Source organism: Heterodontus francisci, chromosome 4 (genome assembly GCF_036365525.1).
Source record: "Heterodontus francisci isolate sHetFra1 chromosome 4, sHetFra1.hap1, whole genome shotgun sequence".
Taxonomy (NCBI): Eukaryota; Metazoa; Chordata; class Chondrichthyes; order Heterodontiformes; family Heterodontidae; genus Heterodontus; species Heterodontus francisci.
Window position 1 is genome coordinate 202,915,010 of NC_090374.1, and position 16,388 is coordinate 202,931,397.

The window sequence follows — 16,388 nt, forward strand, 5'->3', positions numbered from 1 at the left end:
TAAAACACAGGCTTTACATTCTGATTCAGACTGTAAAACACAGGATTTATATTCTGACTCTGAGTGTAAAACACAGGCATTGCACTCTGATCCTGTGTGTAAACCACAGGCTGTACATTCTGGCACAGATGGTAAAACACAGGCTTTACACTCTGATCCTGACTGTAAAACACAGGAATAACATTCTGAACATGACTTTAAAACACACACTTTATAATCTGATCCTGACTGAAAAATACAGGCTTTACATTCTGAACCCAACTGAAAAACACAGGCTCTATATTCTGATCTTGCCTGGAAAACACAGGCTATACACTCTGACCCAGACTGTAAAACACAGGCTTTACGTTCTGATCCTGACTGCAAAACACAGGCTTTACATTCTGATCCTGTCTGTAAAACACAGGCTTCACATTCTCACCCAGACTGTAAAACACAGGCTTTACACACTGATCCTGACTGTAAAACACAGGAATAACATTCTGAACCTGACTGTAAAACACACAATTTATAATCTGATCCTGACTGAAAAATACAGGCTTTACATTCTGATCCTGTCTGTAAAACACAGGCTTCACATTCTCTCCCAGACTGTAAAACACAGGCTTTACACACTGATCCTGTGTGTAAAACACAGGCTTTGCATTCTGACACAGATGGTAAAACACAGGCTTTACACTCTGATCCTGACTGTAAAACACAGGAATAACATTCTGAACCTGACTGTAAAACACACACTTTATAATCTGATCCTGACTGAAAAATACAGGCTTTACATTCTGATCCTGTCTGTTAAACACAGGCTTCACATTCTCACCCAGACTGTAAAACACAGGCTTTACACACTGATCCTGTGTGTAAAACACAGGCTTTGCATTCTGACACAGATGGTAAAACACAGGCTTTACACTCTGATCCTGACTGTAAAACACAGGCTTTACATTCTGAACCTGACTTTAAAACACACACTTTATAATCTGATCCTGACTGTAAAATACAGGCTTTACATTCTGATCATGTCTGCAAAACATAGGCTTTACAGTCTGATCCTGTCTGTTAAACATAGGCTTTACATTCTCACCCAGACTGGAAAACACAGGCTTTACATTCTGATCCTGTCTGCAAAACATAGGCTTTACATTCTGATCCTGTCTGTAAAACAGAGGCTTTACATTCTCACCCAGACTGTAAAACACAGGCTTTACACGCTGATCCTGACTGTAAAACACAGGATTTACATTCTGATCCTGACTGTAAAACACATACTTTACATTCTGACCCAGACTGTAAAACACATACTATACATTCTGATCCTGACTGTAAAACACAGGCTTTACAATCTCATCCTGACTGTAAAACACAGGCTTTCAATTCTGATACTGACTGTAAAACACAGGCTTTACAATCTGACCCAGTCTGTAAAACACAAGATTTACAATCTGATCCTGACTGTAAAACACAGGATTTACAATCTGATCCTGACTGTAAAACACAGGCTTTGCACTCTGACTCAGACAGTAAAACACAGGCTTTACATTCTGACCCAGACTGTAAAACACAGGCTTTACATTCTGATCCTGACTGCAAAACACAGGCTTTACATTCTTACGCTGACTGTAAAACACAGGCTTTACATTCTGACCCTGTCTGTAAAACACAGCTTTACATTCTCACACAGACTGTAAAACACAGGCTTTACATGCTGATCCTGACTGTAAAGCAGAGGCTTTAAATTCTGGCCCTGTCAGTAAAACACCGGCTCTATATTCCGATCTTGTCTGTAAAACGCAGGCTTTACACTCTGACCCAGACTGTAAAACACAGGATTTATATTCTGACACTGAGTGTAAAACACAGGCTGTGCATTCTGGCACAGATGGTAAAACACAGACTTTGCACTCTGATCCTGACTGTAAAACACAGGAATAACATTCTGAACCTGACTGTCAAACACACACTTTATAATCTGATCCTGACTGAAAACTACAGGCTTTACATTCTGATCCAGACTGCAAAACACAAGCTTTACATTCCGTTCCTCTCTGTAAAACACAGGCTTCACATTCTCACCCAGGCCGTAAAACACAGGCTTTACATTCTGATCCTGTCTGTAAAACACAGGCTTTACATTCTGATCCTAATTGTAAAACACAGGCTTTACATTCTGTTCCTGACTGTAAAACACAGGATTTATATTCTGAACTTGACTGTAAAACACAGTTTTACATGCTCACCCAGACTGTAAAACACAGGCTTTACATTCTGATCCTGACAGCAAAACACAGGATTTATAATCTGATCCAGACTGTAAAACACAGGCTTTGCAATCTGATCTTGACTGTAAAACATAGGATTTACAATCTGACCCAGACAGTAAAACACAGGCTTTACATTCTGACCCAGACTGTAAAACACAGGCTTTACATTCTGATCGTGACTGCAAAACACAGGCTTTACATTCTGACACTGACTGTAAAACACAGGTTTTACATTCTGACCCTGTCTGTAAAACACAGCTTTACATTCTCACACAGAATGTAAAACACAGGCTTTACACGCTGATCCTGACTGTAAAGCAGAGGCTTTAAATTCTGGCCCTGTCAGTAAAACACAGGCTCTATATTCCGATCTTGTCTGTAAAACGCAGGCTTTACACTCTGACCCAGACTGAAAAACACAGGATTTACGTTCTGATCCTGACTGTAAAACACAGGATTTATATTCTGACACTGAGTGTAAAACACAGGCTGTGCATTCTGGCACAGATGGTAAAACACAGGCTTTACACTCTGATCCTGACTGTAAAACACTGGAATAACATTCTGAACCTGACTGTAAAACACACACTTTATAATCTGATCCTGACTGAAAACTACAGGCTTTACATTCAGATGCAGACTGTAAAACACAAGCTTTACATTCCGTTCCTCTCTGTAAAACACAGGCTTCACATGCTCACCCAGGCCGTAAAACACAGGCTTTACATTCTGAACCCAACTGAAAAACACAGGCTCTATATTCTGATCTTGCCTGGAAAACACAGGCTATACACTCTGACCCAGACTGTAAAACACAGGCTTTACGTTCTGATCCTGACTGCAAAACACAGGCTTTACATTCTGATCCTGTCTGTAAAACACAGGCTTCACATTCTCACCCAGACTGTAAAACACAGGCTTTACATGCTGATCCTGACTGTAAAACACAGGAATAACATTCTGAACCTGACTGTAAAACACACAATTTATAATCTGATCCTGACTGAAAAATACAGGCTTTACATTCTGATCCTGTCTGTTAAACACAGGCTTCACATTCTCACCCAGACTGTAAAATACAGGCTTTACACACTGATCCTGTGTGTAAAACACAGGCTTTGCATTCTGACACAGATGGTAAAACACAGGCTTTACACTCTGATCCTGACTGTAAAACACAGGAATAACATTCTGAACCTGACTGTAAAACACACACTTTATAATCTGATCCTGACTGAAAAATACAGGCTTTACATTCTGATCCTGTCTGTTAAACACAGGCTTCACATTCTCACCCAGACTGTAAAACACATGCTTTACACACTGATCCTGTGTGTAAAACACAGGCTTTGCATTCTGACACAGATGGTAAAACACAGGCTTTACACTCTGATCCTGACTGTAAAACACAGGCTTTACATTCTGAACCTGACTGTAAAACACACACTTTATAATCTGATCCTGACTGTAAAATACAGGCTTTACATTCTGATCATGTCTGCAAAACATAGGCTTTACATTCTGATCCTGTCTGTTAAACATAGGCTTTACATTCTCACCCAGACTGGAAAACACAGGCTTTACATTCTGATCCTGTCTGCAAAACATAGGCTTTACATTCTGATCCTGTCTGTAAAACAGAGGCTTTACATTCTCACCCAGACTGTAAAACACAGGCTTTACACGCTGATCCTGACTGTAAAACACAGGATTTACATTCTGATCCTGACTGTAAAACACATACTTTACATTCTGACCCAGACTGTAAAACACATACTATACATTCTGATCCTGACTGTAAAACACAGGCTTTACAATCTCATCCTGACTGTAAAACACAGGCTTTCAATTCTGATACTGACTGTAAAACACAGGCTTTACAATCTGACCCAGTCTGTAAAACACAAGATTTACAATCTAATCCTGACTGTAAAACACAGGATTTACAATCTGATCCTGACTGTAAAACACAGGCTTTGCACTCTGACTCAGACAGTAAAACACAGGCTTTACATTCTGACCCAGACTGTAAAACACAGGCTTTACATTCTGATCCTGACTGCAAAACACAGGCTTTACATTCTTACGCTGACTGTAAAACACAGGTTTTACATTCTGACCCTGTCTGTAAAACACAGCTTTACATTCTCACACAGACTGTAAAACACAGGCTTTACACGCTGATCCTGACTGTAAAGCAGAGGCTTTAAATTCTGGCCCTGTCAGTAAAACACCGGCTCTATATTCCGATCTTGTCTGTAAAACGCAGGCTTTACACTCTGACCCAGACTGTAAAACACAGGATTTATATTCTGACACTGAGTGTAACACACAGGCTGTGCATTCTGGCACAGATGGTAAAACACAGACTTTGCACTCTGATCCTGACTGTAAAACACAGGAATAACATTCTGAACCTGACTGTCAAACACACACTTTATAATCTGATCCTGACTGAAAACTACAGGCTTTACATTCTGATCCAGACTGTAAAACACAAGCTTTACATTCCGTTCCTCTCTGTAAAACACAGGCTTCACATTCTCACCCAGGCCGTAAAACACAGGCTTTACATTCTGATCCTGTCTGTAAAACACAGGCTTTACATTCTGATCCTAATTGTAAAACACAGGCTTTACATTCTGTTCCTGACTGTAAAACACAGGATTTATATTCTGAACTTGACTGTAAAACACAGTTTTACATGCTCACCCAGACTGTAAAACACAGGCTTTACATTCTGATCCTGACAGCAAAACACAGGATTTATAATCTGATCCAGACTGTAAAACACAGGCTTTGCAATCTGATCTTGACTGTAAAACATAGGATTTACAATCTGACCCAGACAGTAAAACACAGGCTTTACATTCTGACCCAGACTGTAAAACACAGGCTTTACATTCTGATCGTGACTGCAAAACACAGGCTTTACATTCTGACGCTGACTGTAAAACACAGGTTTTACATTCTGACCCTGTCTGTAAAACACAGCTTTACATTCTCACACAGAATGTAAAACACAGGCTTTACACGCTGATCCTGACTGTAAAGCAGAGGCTTTAAATTCTGGCCCTGTCAGTAAAACACAGGCTCTATATTCCGATCTTGTCTGTAAAACGCAGGCTTTACACTCTGACCCAGACTGAAAAACACAGGTTTTACGTTCTGATCCTGACTGTAAAACACAGGATTTATATTCTGACACTGAGTGTAAAACACAGGCTGTGCATTCTGGCACAGATGGTAAAACACAGGCTTTACACTCTGATCCTGACTGTAAAACACTGGAATAACATTCTGAACCTGACTGTAAAACACACACTTTATAATCTGATCCTGACTGAAAAATACAGGCTTTACATTCTGATCCGGACTGTAAAACACAGGCTTTACACGCTGATCCTGTGTGTAAAACACAGGCTTTGCATTCTGACACAGATGGTAAAACACAGGCTTTACATCTGATGCTGACTGTAAAACACAGGCTTAACATTCTGATATAAAAGCAAAATACTGCGGATGCTGGAAATCTGAAACAAAAACAAGAAATGTTGGATTCACTCAGCAGGTCTGGCAGCATCTGTGGAAAGAGAAGCAGAGTTAACGTTTCGGGTCAGTGACCCTTCTTCGGAACTGACAAATATTAGAAAAGTCACAGATTATAAACAAGTGAGGTGGGGGTTGGGCTTTACATTCTGATCCTGACTGAAAAATACAGGCTTTACATTCTGATCCAGACAGCAAAACACAGGCTTTACATTCTGATCATGACAGTAAAACACAGGCTTTACACACTGATCCTGTGTGTTAAACACAGGCTTTGCATTCTGACACAGATGGTAAAACACAGGCTTTATACTCTGATCCTGACTGTAAAACACAGGATTTATATTCTGACAGTCACTGTAAAACACAGGCTTTACATTCTGATCGTGACTGTAAAATACAGGATTTACAATCTGATCCTGACTGTAAAACACTGGATTTATATTCTGAACCTGACTGTAAAACACAGGATTTACAATCTAATCCTGACTGTAAAGCACAGGCTTTACATTCTGATCCTGACTGTAAAACACAGGCTTTACAATCTGATCCTGACTGTAAAACACAGGCTTTACAATCTGATCCTGACTGTAAAACACAGGCTTTACATTCTGATCCTGACTGTAAAACACAGGCTTTACAATCAGATCTTGACTGCAAAACAGAGGCTTTACATTCTGATCCAGACTGCAAAACACAGGCTTTAAAATCTGATCCTGACTGTAAAACACAGGCTTTACATTCTGATCCTGACTGTAAAACACAGGATTTATATTCTGATCCTGACTGAAAAACACAGGCTTTACAATCTGATCATGACTGTAAAACACAGGAATTATATTCTGATCCTGACTGTAAAACACAGGCTTTACATACTGATCCTGACTGCAAAACACAGGCTTCACATTCTGATGCTGACTGCAAAACACAGGTTTTACATTCTGACCCTGTCTGTAAAACACAGCTTTACATTCTCACATAGACTGTAAAACACAGGCTTTACACGCTGATCCTGACTGTAAAACACAGGCTTTGCATTCTGGCACCGATGGTAAAACACAGGCTTTACACTCTGATCCTTACTGTAAAACACAGGAATAACATTCTGAACCTGACTTTAAAACACACACTTTATAATCTGATCCTGACTGTAAAATACAGGCTTTACATTCTGATCCTGTCTGCAAAACATAGGCTTTACATTCTGATCCTGTCTGTTAAACAGAGGCTTTACATTCTCACCCAGACCGTAAAACACAGGCTTTACACGCTGATCCTGACTGTAAAACACAGGCTTTACAATCTGACCCTGTCTGTAAAACACAGGATTTACAATCTGACCCAGACAGTAAAACACAGGCTTTACATTCTGACCCAGACTGTAAAACACAGGCTTTACATTCCGATCCTGACTGCAAAACACAGGCTTTATATTCTGACGCTGACTGTAAAACACAGGTTTTACATTCTGACCCTGTCTGTAAAACACAGCTTTACATTCTCACACAGACTGTAAAACGCAGGCTTTACACGCTGATCCTGACTGTAAAGCATAGGCTTTACATTCTCACCCAGACTGTAAAACACAGCCTTTACACGCTCATCCTGACTGTAAAACACAGGATTTACATTCTGATCCTGACTGTAAAACACATACTTTACATTCTGACCCAGACTGTAAAACACATACTATCCATTCTGATCCTGACTGTAAAACACAGGCTTTACAATCTCATCCTGACTGTAAAACACAGGCTTTCAATTCTGATACTGACTGTAAAACACATGCTTTACAATCTGACCCTGTCTGTAAAACACAAGATTTACAATCTGATCCTGACTGTAAAACACAGGATTTACAATCTGACCCAGACAGTAAAACACAGGCTTTACATTCTGACCCAGACTGTAAAACACAGGCTTTACATTCTGATCGTGACTGCAAAACACAGGCTTTACATTCTGACGCTGACTGTAAAACACAGGTTTTACATTCTGACCCTGTCTGTAAAACACAGCTTTACATTCTCACACAGACTGTAAAACACAGGCTTTACACGCTGATCCTGACTGTAAAGCAGAGGCTTTAAATTCTGGCCCTGTCTGTAAAACACATACTTTACATTCTGACCCAGACTGTAAAACACATACTATACATTCTGATCCTGACTGTAAAACACAGGCTTTACAATCTCATCCTGACTGTAAAACACAGGCTTTCAATTCTGATACTGACTGTAAAACACATGCTTTACAATCTGACCCTGTCTGTAAAACACAAGATTTACAATCTGATCCTGACTGTAAAACACAGGATTTACAATCTGACCCAGACAGTAAAACACAGGCTTTACATTCTGACCCAGACTGTAAAACACAGGCTTTACATTCTGATCGTGACTGCAAAACACAGGCTTTACATTCTGACGCTGACTGTAAAACACAGGTTTTACATTCTGACCCTGTCTGTAAAACACAGCTTTACATTCTCACACAGACAGTAAAACACAGGCTTTACACGCTGATCCTGACTGTAAAGCAGAGGCTTTAAATTCTGGCCCTGTCTGTAAAACACATACTTTACATTCTGACCCAGACTGTAAAACACATACTATACATTCTGATCCTGACTGTAAAACACAGGCTTTACAATCTCATCCTGACTGTAAAACACAGGCTTTCAATTCTGATACTGACTGTAAAACACAGGCTTTACAATCTGACCCAGTCTGTAAAACACAAGATTTACAATCTGATCCTGACTGTAAAACACAGGATTTACAATCTGATCCTGACTGTAAAACACAGGTTTTACATTCTGACCCTGTCTGTAAAACACAGCTTTACATTCTCACACAGACTGTAAAACACAGGCTTTACACGCTGATCCTGACTGTCAAGCAGAGGCTTTAAATTCTGGCCCTGTCTGTAAAACACATACTTTACATTCTGACCCAGACTGTAAAACACATACTATACATTCTGATCCTGACTGTAAAACACAGGCTTTACAATCTCATCCTGACTGTAAAACACAGGCTTTCAATTCTGATACTGACTGTAAAACACAGGCTTTACAATCTGAACCAGTCTGTAAAACACAAGATTTACAATCTGATCCTGACTGTAAAACACAAGATTTACAATCTGATCCTGACTGTAAAACACAGGCTTTGCACTCTGACTCAGACAGTAAAACACAGGCTTTACATTCTGACCCAGACTGTAAAACACAGGCTTTACATTCTGATCCTGACTGCAAAACACAGGCTTTACATTCTTACGCTGACTGTATAACACAGGTTTTACATTCTGACCCTGTCTGTAAAACACAGTTTTACATTCTCACACAGACTGTAAAACACAGGCTTTACACGCTGATCCTGACTGTAAAGCAGAGGCTTTAAATTCTGGCCCTGTCAGTAAAACACCGGCTCTATATTCCGATCTTGTCTGTAAAACGCAGGCTTTACACTCTGACCCAGACTGTAAAACACAGGCTTTACGTTCTGATCCTGACTGTAAAACACAGGATTTATATTCTGACACTGAGTGTAAAACACAGGCTGTGCATTCTGGCACAGATGGTAAAACACAGACTTTGCACTCTGATCCTGACTGTAAAACTCAGGAATAACATTCTGAACCTGACTGTAAAACACACACTTTATAATCTGATCCTGACTGAAAAATACAGGCTTTACATTCTGATCCTGTCTGTTAAACACAGGCTTCACATTCTCACCCAGACTGTAAAACACATGCTTTACACACTGATCCTGTGTGTAAAACACAGGCTTTGCATTCTGACACAGATGGTAAAACACAGGCTTTACACTCTGATCCTGACTGTAAAACACAGGCTTTACATTCTGAACCTGACTGTAAAACACACACTTTATAATCTGATCCTGACTGTAAAATACAGGCTTTACATTCTGATCATGTCTGCAAAACATAGGCTTTACATTCTGATCCTGTCTGTTAAACATAGGCTTTACATTCTCACCCAGACTGGAAAACACAGGCTTTACATTCTGATCCTGTCTGCAAAACATAGGCTTTACATTCTGATCCTGTCTGTAAAACAGAGGCTTTACATTCTCACCCAGACTGTAAAACACAGGCTTTACACGCTGATCCTGACTGTAAAACACAGGATTTACATTCTGATCCTGACTGTAAAACACATACTTTACATTCTGACCCAGACTGTAAAACACATACTATACATTCTGATCCTGACTGTAAAACACAGGCTTTACAATCTCATCCTGACTGTAAAACACAGGCTTTCAATTCTGATACTGACTGTAAAACACAGGCTTTACAATCTGACCCAGTCTGTAAAACACAAGATTTACAATCTAATCCTGACTGTAAAACACAGGATTTACAATCTGATCCTGACTGTAAAACACAGGCTTTGCACTCTGACTCAGACAGTAAAACACAGGCTTTACATTCTGACCCAGACTGTAAAACACAGGCTTTACATTCTGATCCTGACTGCAAAACACAGGCTTTACATTCTTACGCTGACTGTAAAACACAGGTTTTACATTCTGACCCTGTCTGTAAAACACAGCTTTACATTCTCACACAGACTGTAAAACACAGGCTTTACACGCTGATCCTGACTGTAAAGCAGAGGCTTTAAATTCTGGCCCTGTCAGTAAAACACCGGCTCTATATTCCGATCTTGTCTGTAAAACGCAGGCTTTACACTCTGACCCAGACTGTAAAACACAGGATTTATATTCTGACACTGAGTGTAACACACAGGCTGTGCATTCTGGCACAGATGGTAAAACACAGACTTTGCACTCTGATCCTGACTGTAAAACACAGGAATAACATTCTGAACCTGACTGTCAAACACACACTTTATAATCTGATCCTGACTGAAAACTACAGGCTTTACATTCTGATCCAGACTGTAAAACACAAGCTTTACATTCCGTTCCTCTCTGTAAAACACAGGCTTCACATTCTCACCCAGGCCGTAAAACACAGGCTTTACATTCTGATCCTGTCTGTAAAACACAGGCTTTACATTCTGATCCTAATTGTAAAACACAGGCTTTACATTCTGTTCCTGACTGTAAAACACAGGATTTATATTCTGAACTTGACTGTAAAACACAGTTTTACATGCTCACCCAGACTGTAAAACACAGGCTTTACATTCTGATCCTGACAGCAAAACACAGGATTTATAATCTGATCCAGACTGTAAAACACAGGCTTTGCAATCTGATCTTGACTGTAAAACATAGGATTTACAATCTGACCCAGACAGTAAAACACAGGCTTTACATTCTGACCCAGACTGTAAAACACAGGCTTTACATTCTGATCGTGACTGCAAAACACAGGCTTTACATTCTGACGCTGACTGTAAAACACAGGTTTTACATTCTGACCCTGTCTGTAAAACACAGCTTTACATTCTCACACAGAATGTAAAACACAGGCTTTACACGCTGATCCTGACTGTAAAGCAGAGGCTTTAAATTCTGGCCCTGTCAGTAAAACACAGGCTCTATATTCCGATCTTGTCTGTAAAACGCAGGCTTTACACTCTGACCCAGACTGAAAAACACAGGTTTTACGTTCTGATCCTGACTGTAAAACACAGGATTTATATTCTGACACTGAGTGTAAAACACAGGCTGTGCATTCTGGCACAGATGGTAAAACACAGGCTTTACACTCTGATCCTGACTGTAAAACACTGGAATAACATTCTGAACCTGACTGTAAAACACACACTTTATAATCTGATCCTGACTGAAAAATACAGGCTTTACATTCTGATCCGGACTGTAAAACACAGGCTTTACACGCTGATCCTGTGTGTAAAACACAGGCTTTGCATTCTGACACAGATGGTAAAACACAGGCTTTACATCTGATGCTGACTGTAAAACACAGGCTTAACATTCTGATATAAAAGCAAAATACTGCGGATGCTGGAAATCTGAAACAAAAACAAGAAATGTTGGATTCACTCAGCAGGTCTGGCAGCATCTGTGGAAAGAGAAGCAGAGTTAACGTTTCGGGTCAGTGACCCTTCTTCGGAACTGACAAATATTAGAAAAGTCACAGATTATAAACAAGTGAGGTGGGGGTTGGGCTTTACATTCTGATCCTGACTGAAAAATACAGGCTTTACATTCTGATCCAGACAGCAAAACACAGGCTTTACATTCTGATCATGACAGTAAAACACAGGCTTTACACACTGATCCTGTGTGTTAAACACAGGCTTTGCATTCTGACACAGATGGTAAAACACAGGCTTTATACTCTGATCCTGACTGTAAAACACAGGATTTATATTCTGACAGTCACTGTAAAACACAGGCTTTACATTCTGATCGTGACTGTAAAATACAGGATTTACAATCTGATCCTGACTGTAAAACACTGGATTTATATTCTGAACCTGACTGTAAAACACAGGATTTACAATCTAATCCTGACTGTAAAGCACAGGCTTTACATTCTGATCCTGACTGTAAAACACAGGCTTTACAATCTGATCCTGACTGTAAAACACAGGCTTTACAATCTGATCCTGACTGTAAAACACAGGCTTTACATTCTGATCCTGACTGTAAAACACAGGCTTTACAATCAGATCTTGACTGCAAAACAGAGGCTTTACATTCTGATCCAGACTGCAAAACACAGGCTTTAAAATCTGATCCTGACTGTAAAACACAGGCTTTACATTCTGATCCTGACTGTAAAACACAGGATTTATATTCTGATCCTGACTGAAAAACACAGGCTTTACAATCTGATCATGACTGTAAAACACAGGAATTATATTCTGATCCTGACTGTAAAACACAGGCTTTACATACTGATCCTGACTGCAAAACACAGGCTTCACATTCTGATGCTGACTGCAAAACACAGGTTTTACATTCTGACCCTGTCTGTAAAACACAGCTTTACATTCTCACATAGACTGTAAAACACAGGCTTTACACGCTGATCCTGACTGTAAAACACAGGCTTTGCATTCTGGCACCGATGGTAAAACACAGGCTTTACACTCTGATCCTTACTGTAAAACACAGGAATAACATTCTGAACCTGACTTTAAAACACACACTTTATAATCTGATCCTGACTGTAAAATACAGGCTTTACATTCTGATCCTGTCTGCAAAACATAGGCTTTACATTCTGATCCTGTCTGTTAAACAGAGGCTTTACATTCTCACCCAGACCGTAAAACACAGGCTTTACACGCTGATCCTGACTGTAAAACACAGGCTTTACAATCTGACCCTGTCTGTAAAACACAGGATTTACAATCTGACCCAGACAGTAAAACACAGGCTTTACATTCTGACCCAGACTGTAAAACACAGGCTTTACATTCCGATCCTGACTGCAAAACACAGGCTTTATATTCTGACGCTGACTGTAAAACACAGGTTTTACATTCTGACCCTGTCTGTAAAACACAGCTTTACATTCTCACACAGACTGTAAAACGCAGGCTTTACACGCTGATCCTGACTGTAAAGCATAGGCTTTACATTCTCACCCAGACTGTAAAACACAGCCTTTACACGCTCATCCTGACTGTAAAACACAGGATTTACATTCTGATCCTGACTGTAAAACACATACTTTACATTCTGACCCAGACTGTAAAACACATACTATCCATTCTGATCCTGACTGTAAAACACAGGCTTTACAATCTCATCCTGACTGTAAAACACAGGCTTTCAATTCTGATACTGACTGTAAAACACATGCTTTACAATCTGACCCTGTCTGTAAAACACAAGATTTACAATCTGATCCTGACTGTAAAACACAGGATTTACAATCTGACCCAGACAGTAAAACACAGGCTTTACATTCTGACCCAGACTGTAAAACACAGGCTTTACATTCTGATCGTGACTGCAAAACACAGGCTTTACATTCTGACGCTGACTGTAAAACACAGGTTTTACATTCTGACCCTGTCTGTAAAACACAGCTTTACATTCTCACACAGACTGTAAAACACAGGCTTTACACGCTGATCCTGACTGTAAAGCAGAGGCTTTAAATTCTGGCCCTGTCTGTAAAACACATACTTTACATTCTGACCCAGACTGTAAAACACATACTATACATTCTGATCCTGACTGTAAAACACAGGCTTTACAATCTCATCCTGACTGTAAAACACAGGCTTTCAATTCTGATACTGACTGTAAAACACATGCTTTACAATCTGACCCTGTCTGTAAAACACAAGATTTACAATCTGATCCTGACTGTAAAACACAGGATTTACAATCTGACCCAGACAGTAAAACACAGGCTTTACATTCTGACCCAGACTGTAAAACACAGGCTTTACATTCTGATCGTGACTGCAAAACACAGGCTTTACATTCTGACGCTGACTGTAAAACACAGGTTTTACATTCTGACCCTGTCTGTAAAACACAGCTTTACATTCTCACACAGACTGTAAAACACAGGCTTTACACGCTGATCCTGACTGTAAAGCAGAGGCTTTAAATTCTGGCCCTGTCTGTAAAACACATACTTTACATTCTGACCCAGACTGTAAAACACATACTATACATTCTGATCCTGACTGTAAAACACAGGCTTTACAATCTCATCCTGACTGTAAAACACAGGCTTTCAATTCTGATACTGACTGTAAAACACAGGCTTTACAATCTGACCCAGTCTGTAAAACACAAGATTTACAATCTGATCCTGACTGTAAAACACAGGATTTACAATCTGATCCTGACTGTAAAACACAGGTTTTACATTCTGACCCTGTCTGTAAAACACAGCTTTACATTCTCACACAGACTGTAAAACACAGGCTTTACACGCTGATCCTGACTGTAAAGCAGAGGCTTTAAATTCTGGCCCTGTCTGTAAAACACATACTTTACATTCTGACCCAGACTGTAAAACACATACTATACATTCTGATCCTGACTGTAAAACACAGGCTTTACAATCTCATCCTGACTGTAAAACACAGGCTTTCAATTCTGATACTGACTGTAAAACACAGGCTTTACAATCTGAACCAGTCTGTAAAACACAAGATTTACAATCTGATCCTGACTGTAAAACACAAGATTTACAATCTGATCCTGACTGTAAAACACAGGCTTTGCACTCTGACTCAGACAGTAAAACACAGGCTTTACATTCTGACCCAGACTGTAAAACACAGGCTTTACATTCTGATCCTGACTGCAAAACACAGGCTTTACATTCTTACGCTGACTGTATAACACAGGTTTTACATTCTGACCCTGTCTGTAAAACACAGTTTTACATTCTCACACAGACTGTAAAACACAGGCTTTACACGCTGATCCTGACTGTAAAGCAGAGGCTTTAAATTCTGGCCCTGTCAGTAAAACACCGGCTCTATATTCCGATCTTGTCTGTAAAACGCAGGCTTTACACTCTGACCCAGACTGTAAAACACAGGCTTTACGTTCTGATCCTGACTGTAAAACACAGGATTTATATTCTGACACTGAGTGTAAAACACAGGCTGTGCATTCTGGCACAGATGGTAAAACACAGACTTTGCACTCTGATCCTGACTGTAAAACTCAGGAATAACATTCTGAACCTGACTGTAAAACACACACTTTATAATCTGATCCTGACTGAAAACTACAGGCTTTACATTCTGATCCAGACTGTAAAACACAAGCTTTACATTCCGTTCCTCTCTGTAAAACACAGGCTTCACATTCTCACCCAGGCCGTAAAACACAGGCTTTACATTCTGATCCTGTCTGTAAAACACAGGCTTTACATTCTGATCCTAATTGTAAAACACAGGCTTTTCATTCTGTTCCTGACTGTAAAACACAGGTTTTACATTCTGACCCTGTCTGTAAAACACAGCTTTACATTCTCACACAGACTGTAAAACACAGGCTTTACACGCTGATCCTGACTGTAAAGCAGAGGCTTTAAATTCTGGCCCTGTCTGTAAAACACATACTTTACATTCTGACCCAGACTGTAAAACACATACTATACATTCTGATCCTGACTGTAAAACACAGGCTTTACAATCTCATCCTGACTGTAAAACACAGGCTTTCAATTCTGATACTGACTGTAAAACACATGCTTTACAATCTGACCCTGTCTGTAAAACACAAGATTTACAATCTGATCCTGACTGTAAAACACAGGTTTTACATTCTGACCCTGTCTGTAAAACACAGCTTTACATTCTCACACAGACTGTAAAACACAGGCTTTACACGCTGATCCTGACTGTAAAGCAGAGGCTTTAAATTCTGGCCCTGTCTGTAAAACACATACTTTACATTCTGACCCAGACTGTAAAACACATACTATACATTCTGATCCTGACTGTAAAACACAGGCTTTACAATCTCATCCTGACTGTAAAACACTGGCTTTCAATTCTGATACTGACTGTAAAACACAGGCTTTACAATCTGAACCAGTCTGTAAAACACAAGATTTACAATCTGATCCTGACTGTAAAACACAAGATTTACAATCTGATCCTGACTGTAAAAC